This window comes from Urocitellus parryii, chromosome 13 (assembly GCF_045843805.1).
Source record: "Urocitellus parryii isolate mUroPar1 chromosome 13, mUroPar1.hap1, whole genome shotgun sequence".
Classification (NCBI taxonomy): Eukaryota; Metazoa; Chordata; class Mammalia; order Rodentia; family Sciuridae; genus Urocitellus; species Urocitellus parryii.
In genome coordinates, this window is record NC_135543.1 from 14346218 (window position 1) to 14359316 (window position 13099).

Here is a 13099-nt window from a genome sequence, read left to right on the forward strand (position 1 = left end):
AAGACTCTGTGTGTGTGTGTGTGTGTGTGTGTGTGTTGTGTGTGTGTGTGTTGTGTGTGTGTTGCATACATTTTGAAAAAGGAATTTTCTGATGTTTGAATTACGAATTAGAAAGAGAAGAGAGTGGATTTCAGAAGATACGGGATTTCGGGGAAGCTGTAATAGTCTAGGTAGGAGATGCTGTGGTTTGGACTTGTGGGATTACTGCTGATATGTGGAAAATGGATGGTTTGACAAAAGTTGCAGAAAGACAGTTGCTTAATATGAATTTCATGTTATATAGTTTTTACCACAAATTTAAAATTTTTTTTAAGTTATACATGACAGTAGAGTATATTTTGGCATTTTTATACAAACATGGAGTATACCTTATTCTAATTAAGATCCCAGTCTTGTGTCATACATGATGGTGACATTCCCTGTGTATATTTACAGATGTACATAGGAAAGTTAGGTCAGATTCATTCCACTGTCTTTCCTATTCCTGTCCCCCACCCCTTCCCTTCATTCCACTTTGTCTAATCCACTGAATTTCTATTCTCCACCCTTTGCCCTTGTTGTGTATCAGTATCCACATATCAGAGAGAACATTTGACCTTTGATTTTTTGGGGGACTGGCTTATCTTACTTGGCGTGATAGTCTCTAGATCCATCCATTTACCAGGAAAGGTCATAAAGTCATTATTTTTATGGCTGAGTAATATTCTACTGTGTATGTATATCACATTTTCTTTATCCATTCATCTGTTGAAGGGCACTTAGGTTGGTTCCATAGCTTAGGTATTGTGAATTGAGCTGCTATAAACATTGATGTGGCTGTGTCACAGTAGCATGCTGATTTAAATTCCTTTGGATATATGCTGAGGAATGGAATAATTGGGTCAAAGGTGGTTTCATTCCTGTTTTTTTGAGGAATCTCCATATTGTTTTCCAGAGTGGCTGCACCAGTCTACAGTCCCACCAGGAATGTATGGGTGTATTTTCCCCCCCATATCCTCACCAACATTTATTGTCACTACCACAAATTTTTTAATAAGTTAACTAAGGCTGTGGTGATTGGATATGGGCAGAACAAAGAAGGAAGTAATGGCTGGGTTCCCAAGGTTTCAGGCTGTGGCAGGAGGGTAATAGACCTCTGGAGGATCCCTGGGTGAGTTTGGGGAAGTTTGGGGAAGAGCTTAGTTCTGGACAGTCTGAGGTACAGATGATATTTATGAAACTGGGTATATAGATTGTGGGCCCAAAGGGGAGGACTGACCATCCGGCATGCCTACTGACAAAACTGTGGACATCTGACTGGAGTTCAGGTACAGGCCTTTATTCCCAGGAAGAAGTGGTTAACAGCAAATGCAGGCATAAGAAAATCCTGTTAGGCAGAGAAGGCTCCAAGAAACAGAACAGAGTTTTAGAATAACAAACCTGTTCTCAGAATTGGGTTTTCAATCAAAGACCAGCAACAAACATGTCTATGATACTTACAAACCAGACTGACTCCAAGCCTTTTAGATAGAGTCCAAGTTTTAATTTCCTCTTTATAGGCATGTGGGGAGACTACTTCCCTCTCCCCCTTGCAGTTAAGATGTGGCTGTGTACCTGGTTTCTGACCAATAGGATGCTGCCAGAAATAATATTCCCATTTCCAGGCCTAGCCCCTAACAGAAATCATGATAAATTTGTCTTGTTCTTCTACCCTATACCTAATGAATCTAAAATGTTCCTGGAAGTTAGAGGGTCCTGAGATTATGGAGCTTATGGTGGAAAAGGCCTTAGATTCCTGAGTTATACAGAAGAGAAGGTCCAAGCAGGAGACACCTAACCAAAATAGACTTGAAAGGTGGGAGAAGTAAACGGTAATTATGTTAAACTTCCAAGGTTTCAGGGTAATATAGGATGGGAGTTCAAAAATGTTCTAGCCTCCCCTGACTCGAGCCAAAGATGTCCCAATTTTTATCTTCAGAAACTGTGAGTAGATTAAATTACATGGCAGAGGGGAGAGGGGATACTAAAGTAGTGAAGGGAGTTAAGGTTCCTAATCAGCTGACCTAAAAATAAAATTATCCTGGATGATCCTGCTGGGTCTAATCATAGGAGCCCTTATAAGCAGAGAAACTTCCCCAGCTGTTGTCCAAGAGAGATGTGATAAAGGAGGCAGAATCAGGGTCATGTGACACTGTTAGCTTTGATGATGGAGGGAGGGGGCCACAAGCCAGGACATGTGGCAGCTTCTGGAAGCTGACCTTACTTAATTACTTCTTTAAAGGCATGTTGCTATCTCCAAATAGTCACATAATGAGGGTGGGGGGTAAGACTTCAACCCAGGAACCTTGGGGTGATACAATTCAGCCCATCACAACAGTACTATAGACATTTAGATTATTGCCATCGTGAAAATGCAAATCATGCCTTTTTTTTCCCCATGAGTTTGATTTATATTTTGGAATTATTTATATTATCAACTCATGCCAAAGGCACAGAATGGGCAAAGCAGAAGAGCAAACTCCTAGAGAATTTTCAGGAGGTGGGCATTTGGGGTGTGTGTAATGAACAAAAAATGTTGGGAAAAGGCCAATTCTAAATGTGCCCTTGCGATCAGTTTTGGAATAAACCATTAATCCATGTGAGCAGTGGAGCCTCAGCTTGTTCTCCACTCACTTTCTTGTACATGTTTGTTATAACCTCTTTCTATATTGGTCAGTATAAATATCCATAATAGTTCCAAAACACGATAAGATATGCTATTTTGGAAAATGCAAACTGCGGAAAATTCTCATAGGTGTATACTTTTGCAAAGTTATACATTCAAGGAAAAACCAGCACCAAATTCTAACCATTTTATTATAATAAGTTATATAATAACAAGTTAAATTTATACAAAAATATCTGTGGCATAACCATTGTATTATAATGTTATATAATAATAAGTTAAATTTTATCCAAAAATATCTGTGGCATATAGCCAGATCTCAGTTTTTGCTCTGTGTCCTGGAGACTATGCTATAAAGCAAATTATTGCAGAAGGCAGGGTCAATCTTAAATGCTTTGGAGGTTACACTCTTGTTTCAAAGAAATTATGGACCACAAAGAATATAAAATAAATGTAAAACCACAACATCTATAAACCTTTATAATCATGTAAGTTGTAAAATTATGTTAGAGGTTATAAAATAGGCGTAAATGTACTGTGTATATGGATTATAAAATAGGCACTAATGTACAATAAAATATACCTATGCTATATTAAAAAATAAACTTTACTGTATAATAAACTGGACTCATAATTAACATGTTGTTATACAATCAAATTTGTTTGACTTAATTTTGAGGTGCTACTGAAATGTGCTTTCGATATTCTATTTCAAAAATCTTTCAATACCTCTGTTCAAAAAAAGAGGTAAGACTTTTTTTTTTTTTTTTTCTCTCATAGAGGTGTCTCTTATAGTTAAGCAAGGAGGTGTTATTCTCAGGTTACTCTCAATGTTGAAATAATTCTTTTCATTGCAGTATCTTTACATATAGTCGTAGGTCATAAAGAAAATGTGACCAACCGTGGACCTCTCGTAAAACGGCAGTCCCATAAGATTATATCACTAGTGATGTTGCAGTGATGTCAAGTATACTTTGTGATGTTTGCACAATGACAAATCACTTGACTTCACAATTCAGAACACATTCCTGTTGTTAAGTGATGCATGACCATATTTAAAGAGGTTCTGTATAAATGGTGTGGATTTTGAGTCAATTGTCCATTGAGTGTGTTGCTCCAGTTTCTCTGTTACCCCCTTTCTGGCTTGCAACATCAATTACCATACAAGTATCATTTTCCCGACTGCCCCAAACTGCACCTACTTCCTGGTTTCAAAGCTTCCTCCCATGTACAATAAATGGTGTGAGTCCTGTAGGGGCAGGAAGAGAAGGGTGGTGTGTGGAGGAAGAGTCCTTCTCTCCATACAATCTGAGACTAGGAAAGTCTCCTTTCCCTGGCACTTGACAGCTGGAGTCAGGGGCAGGTCTTTTAGCCTGGGGCTGCTCATCTCCAGGAAGCGATGCATAATGAAGGGCTAGTTGAGAAATGGTGCCTTCTAGTGCTCAGAGTCCCTGACACCTTTGGCTAGAGTGTCCAATATAAGCAGGGCCAGCAGCCCTGTTCTGGAGCCGTTCTTTCTGCTGCTCATCCCGATGGGCTCCTGAGCATTCTCTAAGCCCAGTTCTTTAGCTGTCCTGTGGAGTTTACATGCTACTTGGCATTCTTCCAACAACCTTCCTTTTGCTCAACTTAGCCCTAGCTGATTTCTGGGGCTTGCAGCTATCTGTTGTGCGGGGAGTTTTGGAGGGTGAAGCCTGGAGGAGGTAGTGGCATACACTTTCCTGGGGAGTGGAGCAGATGATTGATGCTGAGATACTGAAATATGATTCCCAGGATTCTACTTTTTATACATCGCTGACATTCCTGCAGTGGTGATTTTGAGCTTTTTTGTTTCTGTTTGTTTTTAATGGGAACTTCTTTATGTTTTGCCAGGGACCTGAAAACCCAAGGTTCTTAGTGACAGGCAGAATTAACATTTCTCCTGATCCATCCTGTTTACTCCATTATAACTGTATTGCTAGATCAGTTGGGTCCATGTAAGTACCTGCATCACTTGATGTCATATTTGGATCCTGCCTTCTACTGTGCACATCAGGTCCTGGATGTTTGGATCTAGGCCTGAGGTCTGGAACTGTCCTTTCCTTCTTTTGAGGAGCTTCCCGACCTGATCTTCTCCCTCTCCTTCTGTCATCTGGTCTCAGCTGGGGAACCCTCAATGTGAAACACCAGTTCAGATCTTACCAAGAAAGGGGAGCGGGCTCCATGACTTTCCTCCCAGGAACTCCTGTGCTCCTGTGCAAACCTCCCTACCCTCACCCTAACTGAAGAGGTGGCCCTCGGGTTATTGTTAAATCACTAAAGGTTCACTTTTACCATTTATTTAGAGCAAAGAGGCTGGTGTCGATGCTCCAGAAACTAAGAACTGACAGCAAATCCTAAAGAGCTGATCCTTAGAGAAAATGAAACAGTGACATTTAGGAATCTTGAACATGAACATTAATAGCTTGGGGGGCTTGGTTCTACCAGCTCTGCTTAATTGCTAGACACAGTGACCTCTTGTGAAGAGGGACAGGTCTGCTTTCCCTTAGAAGTCCTGCACCTAGCTCAGAATATCTGCTTAACCATTCTTTGGTGGAATGAATGGATTTTTCTTCTATTCAGGACAGTTCCAGACCTGTGGCCTAGAATTAGGGATTCTACATCCCTTAATTATCAAAATTGGAAAGGGTTTAGAAGAATGAGGTTTAACCAAGAGGGTTCATGGATTTGAAGTCCAGCAACATTTCCACCTATTCATTAGGTTGTTTCAGATTTGTGTCTTTGACCCTATTTCACATGCAAAATTAATCAATGTTGGAATTATATAAAACAGAGTCAATTTATTAATTTACAATGTGTGATTACCTAGTGCAGCTGTCTGCAAATGGTAATGCCCTTTCTGGGTATTTCTCAGATAACTAAATTCAGATCAGAACACTACTGGGTGAATATATAACTAGACTCCAAAGGGAGTTGTATGTCCCTGAGGGATATTTCTAACAAGCTTTGGTAGCTTAACAGAAATGCCTTTCTTCTCTCTAGGGAGAAAGAATATTTCTGTTCAGTGATTGTCTGGGAGAAAATAGCAGCTGAAGCTGAATTTGGGAACTTCAAGCTTTTATGTTCTATGGGTTTAATTTTTTTCAATGCCTCATCCTCCCCTGAATTCAGAAAACCTAAACTTATCACAGCAGTATCAGTTATTAGTTATTTTTATCTTGATATGAATTTAAATTTTTGCATTCTTTGCAAGGCATTTTGTGTTTTGAAACTCATCTCAAAATATGGACTCCAGAGTTGGGGCTGTAGCTCAGTGGTAAAATGCTTGCCTTGCATGTGTGAGGCACTGCGTTTGATCCTCAGTACCACGTAAAAATAAATAAAGGTACTATGTGTTCATCTACAAATATATTTATATTTGAAAAAATATGGACCCAAAGGTTTGTTCCTATGGCAGGAGATCCCAGGATCAATGGGTACGAATGAAAGTATTGTATTTTTTTTTTTCTTTATTTGGTGTTGAGGATTGAACCCAGGGCTCTGCAGGTGCATACTCTACCACTGAGCTACACCCAGTCCTGAAAGTATTTTTTTTAGTCATAGGGCAATTGGTCAGTGTTATTGACCTCATACCATCTGAGTGGACTCCTACCCTGTCTATAAATAAGAAGAATCTGTTTTTGCTTTAAAGATCCAGGACTGTTTGTGTGGAATTACATAACTTTTGGGTGTGTTTTCTGGAAGAAACACTGATATTATTTCTCTGCTATGTTTTTCTAAACTCCATGAGGACATTAACTCTTCTTTGCCTCTTGATTCTTCAACTCCCTAAGCGCATTTCCATGTCAGGGCTTTTGCCACTGGTCTGTTCTTTCCTTTGCTTAGAAAACTCTTCTCTCTGGTAGCCACATGGTTCACTTCATCCAAATCTCTGTTCAAACAGCCTCTTCTCAGAGACACCTTACCCACTGCCTATCCAAGATGGCAGACTCTTCCCTCTATTCTCCATATCCTACTTTACCTTGTTTGTGGCACTTTTAGCCACCCGTGAGTACATTGCACATTTAACTAATTATTATCTTTCTTGCATTTGTTAAATAAGCAAATGAATGAATGAATGAATGCATTAATCCTAGGTTCAGAGGTTATTTCTTCTGGATTATTTTGTCAGCTGGGCCCTTTCTTTGTTTTTCCTTCCTCTTCCTTCCTTTTTATTTTTCTTCCCAAAATAAACACTTACTGAGACACTGGAATCCCTGACTGGACAAGGTTAATTCTGGAATGGTTTTATGGGACCAATAGTGTTATCTCTAACTTCTTATTATCTTCTTTTTCCAGATAGCCATCTTGGGTAGTTCTGATTATAGGTTCTTGTAGTTCAGGAGCTGAAGATCTTAGGTTATATCATCACCCTTTCCATATGGCTTGAAGAATGACAACAGTAAAAAAGCCTGAGCTCAGGAAGATACCATGTGTGCTAGGCTTATTCTTTACTGGGGCCCCAGGGTCTAGCACACTGAGGCATTTAGTAGATCACTGGAAGACATCTCTATGAGGCTCTTTAGGGGTGTAGTGCACAGAAAAGCCAAATGCCCAGCAAACTAGTTTTTCAAATGCTATAGATGAGATTCATTTCCTTCCCTTAAAATATAAGATCCTTTTTCTATTGTCAACAAATGTACCAAAGGATTGTTTCATATCTGATCATTATCATTTATCTAAAGCATACGCTCTGTAATTCAGCTTTACAGTTACTGAAAGCAAATTATAGCACATCAGAAATGTATTAATAATAACGACTTTACTTTTCCCCAAGTTTTTTAATTTTAAAAATAACTGATAACCATTCATATGTCAACAAATACTTTAAGATATGTAGTAAAAAATTAAGTCTTTCTCACCCATCTTCTCTTTCTTGTTATGACCCCTAGATTAGCCACTATTCCTACTTTCTTCTGCAGTCTCCTATTTTACCCCTACACAAATATATATTTAGCTACTCTTTTTTTAAAAAATATAAATGGTAGCATATATACTCATTGTTCTTTATCTTGCTGTTCTCACTTAATAGAATTTAGGGATTGTTATGGTTTGATTGTCCCTCCTCCAAATTAACTGATATCCTAACCACCAAAGTGATGGTTCGGGGCCTGGGACTTTTGAGAATTAAACTGAATTAAACTATCTATATAGATAGAGAGAGAGGGAGAGTGTGTGTTAGTGCCATCACTTAAATGTGCAATTGTATGTGTTAGTGCCACCATTTAAATGTGTAAGTCACAGATATTGAGAGCTTGAGGAGAGCTTATATTATCTAGTTCTTTCCCTGTTATAGGTAAGAAACTAGGGGCAAGAAAACTTGTCATTTGGCTATAACTAACTAACAACTAGGTTCAATCTGGCTTACAATTAAAAAAATGTTTTGGTTCACTCAAATGGAAGCCCAGAGTCAATGCAGGCTTTGGGGCCGAGTAATCTTTCTAGCCTCACTCAAGGGCTCATATCATTTTTCTTTGATCAAAGGGCAGTTGCCAGGGGGTTGCTAGTACTAAGGAGGTGGTGTAGAGAGTTTCCTTTATTCTCTGCCACTGGGAGAGAAGAGAGTGCTGCTTCTGTAAAGGCTCTTGGAAGAATCCTGTGATTGGACAAGGCCCATCCTCATTATTGAGGATAATCTCCTTTACTCAAATTCACCAGATTGTTAATGTTAATCACATCTACAAAATACCTTCAAAACATCTAAACTAATATTTGCCAATCAACATAGTAAACTTTTTCTCATATCTCATTTCACATGCCTTCTCCTCAATCATTGGCAAGAGGATGGGTCACCCTCAGACCAATCAGGACTATTCCTGAAAGTAGTAGTCAGGTCAGCTTCCAGGTGAGGCACAGGGGGTGTTGGGGAGGGTACCCAAACAAAATCATAAGTTAGTTCTATGTGTAATATTATATAAAATAGCACTACTTAGTGTCTCAGCATTGTTTTAACTTATAAAACATAAAACAGATTCACTTGAAATTTTTATCAGTCAAGGTTCCCTGTAGAAAAAGAACCAATAGAACAGGGATACACACACACACACACACACACACACACACACACCCCACACACACACACACTGAAAATTATCTCAAAGAATTGGCTCAAACTATTGTGGGGGCTAGCAAAACTGAAATCTGTAGGGCAGACCAGCACACTAAAAATTCAGGGAGGAGTTGATGTACTTTTGAAGCAGAATTCCTTCTTCAATAAAGTTCAGTGTTTGCTGTTAAGGCTTTCCTGTGATTGGACAAGGCCCATCCTCATTTTTGAGGATAATCTCCTTTACTCAAAATCACCAGATTGTTAATGTTAATCACATCTACAAAATACCTAAACTAATGTTTGCCAATCAACTAGGCATTATAACCTAGCCAAAATGACACATAAAATTCATCATTACATTTTATTCTGTGTGTGTACAGTATTGTGGAGGAAAGTGCTATACCACTGAGCTATATCCTCAGCCTAATCATCAGACAATTTTTATTTTCTAATCTTATTTATCTTAATGTTTCTAACTTCAAATTTCTTTAGAGAGTGTGACAGAAGTGTGATTTTGGAAACATATATTATGGTGGGGGTGGGGGCACTGCAGTAAGAAACTACATGAATCACTGTATTTTCTGCTAGGCCATAGGATCCATACAGTTGTTTCCAGAGGTAGAGGGACTCGGCCCAACTCTACACATGAGAACACTTATGCTCTTCAGATCTGATCCATGGTTCTGCTGTGGAAAGGGGGATTGCACAGAGGTTTTCTTTAGTGTCCACAGTCACACTAAGATAGTCCATGTCCCAAAAATGTCCCAAGCCAATAAAAGGGGGGAAATTAGGGTTAGAAACCTTTAACTATGGACTCTAAGATGGCCTCCTGACAAAGCACTCAATGATGACGATCCCCTCATTAAACGGAACCAATGATATATACAGTACACTTTTCACATGTGATCTGACAAATATTCTGGTGTGACTTAACAGGGATTTAGCTCAAGCATCTCTCAGACTATTTAAGGACTGTTTTGGGTGTTAGTATAGTTAGTAGATTATTTAAAAATCTGTTTCATAATCTGAAATTCCTTTTTCTCAATGGGAAAGGAATACTTTTAACATGCTGGTATCCCCCCCACCCCTCACACATATGCTGTGATTATTCTTGTTCATCCAAAGTTTAGGAAAAATTTCTACCCCCCAAACCACTCAATCAAGTAACTAAACCAAAATCATGGGAATCAGTTATTCTTAGGAGGCAATATATACAAACAAATCGCCCATTAATGCTGCAGGAGAGATTTTGGTAGAAGACTCCTGTCAATTTCGCCCTGTCCTATCTTAAATACCTTCCTTCTAACTCATGAAGGACCATAATACAGGGTCACAGTGGGTGTGCGTGTTTATATGAGGGTGTGGACAGAACAAAGGGGCTCTGGAGAGAGCCAATTTGGTGCAGTTTAGGAATTCTTGCCTTGTCCAGAGCCAGCCCAAATAGTTTTCTTCCTTCAGGTAGTTTAAGGATTTCCAAAACAAAAATAAATAAAGGTGGCTGTGATCTCTCTGGTGCCTACTCGGGTCTGGAAGCGCCTCAGCTGTCCATCGCTGGGTCCGCTTAGCTCAAGGGGCACTGCGTCCGGAGATGGCAGCGATGGCAGCGGGTTACTGCCCCAGTGTAAACCCGGCGTGGGGGGCAGCAGGGGCAGCCGTCTCCACCTGCGCAATCTGGGTTTCTCTGGGCTGCTCTCCCAGTGCAGGCCCCTGGCAATTTTGTAGAGATTATGGGCCACGCAGCTCCCACGGAGAAGTCGGCTTGTTTAACCAAAGGTAAAAGGCTGGCCGTGGTGCGTGCTGGGGTGGCGCTTGCAGGCCGCAGCTGGAGGCACTACCCGCCCTGGCAGCGAGGCTCGCTCGCAGGAGCCGGAGGTGGAGGCGCGCCCCCCTGTGGCCGGAAGCAGGACTGCCCGCAGGGAGCGGCTCGGCTGCAGCCTGTTCGCCAACCAGCGTGTTCAACCGAACCACCCCAGCCTCCCAGAGGCCTGCTCCGCAACTTTCCCTCACTCTCCGTTGGAGAGAGGGTGGTGGACGCTGAGGCAGGGGAGAGGACCCAGGGTTTTTCCTTTTTAGCTTTTGTACACCACCAGTCTCTCCGGCAGAGCCTGTGGGAGGCCCACTCTGTGGGGAAGCGTGGTCCACCTTTGACCCGGAAGTTCTTCCATCTTGGACCCGGAAGCCTCTGATCTCCTGTATTTGTCAGCACTCCCACAGGCGGTGGAGGCCATTTCTCTTTTCCCCATGGCTCAGTGGTTCTGCCTTACTGCTTCTTAGCATGGACGTTCTAGTGTTTTCCTTTCCAGTTTTATTCCGCACTCTCAGTGTTGCAGGTACCCACAGGGCATGGCTGTCAAAGTTTTTTTCAATAACTGCCTTCAACTCTGCTAGAGCATCCTCTCCCACCATGACAGTTTCCCAGTGGGCAGCAAGGCTCTTGAAGACGACTGGATTGTGTTTAGGTTATTATGACAGTCCCACTTAAGACATGCCTTTCAAAAATGTATTTCAAACTCCATTCAAAGCTTGTCTTTTTTATTCCCCAGGTTAACTGGTCCTGTGTGCGTGTGTGCGCAGGGAGCATCATGTATGTGTGGCTTTGAGAACCTTCCTTCCCATATTGTCCTGGGTCAGGTTGTTTTTTGTTTTTTCTAAAATGCAATTTTTAAGCCATTGTTGGATCAGAAAATTAATTTAGAAAGTCTTGATCTATGTTTTTTTTTTTTTTTTTTAAGGAATAGAATGGACTACAAAATGCAGAGTACTTAGCACATATAATGCAGTATTATTTCATAAGAAGCATTGCTTCAGTTGTGTATATATGTAAAGATAAAGATGATAGTAGCTGTTGGCTGCCTGGGATGGTGCACATTGTGTCCTAAAGTAAAGCTTACTTACTGTGGGTCATGCTCTAGATAGGACTTCCAGTTTGAGGGTAGAGAGAAATGAAGCACAGGGGGAGGAGCAAAAGGAGGAATCTCAGCTGATTCTTGTCAGCACATGCCCCAATCTCTTCTCATGATGAGCATTCTGTCACTTGGCTCAGTGGCTGCCTGGGGAACCAAATAACTTGCCCCACCGCTAACATTTGTGTTCATGGGAATCACTGGAGTTCTCTTCCAGGTCCTCTGAATTTACCCAGTTTACTTTTTATGTGTACTGCACTTCTGTCCCTTTAACTCTGCAAATATCTCTTGCCCACAGAAACCTCTCAGCCCAGAATAGACATGGGTCTCTCTCTTCAGTATACTCTGCAGGCATCAATGACAAATATGAAGTATCACCTGTGAAAAGGACAATACATCTGACTTCCAGGCTTCCAGAATATTCCTAAGAGTCCTTCAGCAGGTTGGACTCTACTGGTGAGTATAATATAGCTAACACCTGGTTGGAAAAAAAGATTACTCTTTTTTCTTCTTGTAGGGACCCTCCCACCCTAAGACTCTGCCCTCTACCTTTTTAGATGAAAGAAAAGTCTCCTTCCTCTTTCCTCCATGAGGAAGGGGTCACTCCCAAGGTCAGTCATACCCTTTCCCCCACTTTTCTGGAGATAGAGAAAGGAGGTGGGAGAACTTGCTCTGTGCTGCCCTCAACAAACCCTGCAGGAACCAGGCTTGGTGGTTTTTGTCTGTAATCCAAGCTATTCTAGAGGCTGAAGCTGGAGGATTGCAAATTCAAGGCCAGTCTCAGAAATTTAGGAAGACCCTGTCTCAAAATTAAAAATTTAAAAAGGTGCCAGGCATGGTGGTGCATGCCTATATTCCCAGCAACTTGGTAGGCTGAGACAGGAGAATCACAAGATAAAAGCCAGCCTCAGGAAAAGCGAGGTGGTGCTAAGTAAGCAACTCAGTGAGACCTTGTCTCTAAATAAAAAAAAAAAAAAAAAAAAAAAAAAAAAAAAAAAGGGCTAGAGATGTGGCTCAGTGGTTGAGTGCCCCTGAGTTCAGTCTCTGCTATCTCCTCAAAAAAATTTATATAAAAAAAAAAATTAAAAAGGGCTGGGGCTGTAACTCAGTGGAAAAAGTGCCCCTAGATTCATTTTCTAGTACTGCAACAAAACAAAACAAACCCTGCAGGGAGGTGACTGCCCTGAACTGTTAATGTCTTGATCTTGTAGTATGAAGTAATTAGAGCTCTCTCTGACCTTAGCAGTGGGGCTTAGCTTCAGTTCATAGACCAAAACAAAAATCCCACCTGATTGCTTGTTGCACATGTTTTTCAGTGGGATGTCTTCAGTCTTTCTTCATGTATCTTTTTTCTCCAACCATACTGATCTCACTTCACTTCCAATCCTTCCCACTGTTATATTTCTGCCACTTGAACTATCTTTTCGTATCATCTTGCAACATCCAGAAAGCATTCTCTAAGCAACCAAATGGGAAGTGAACCAA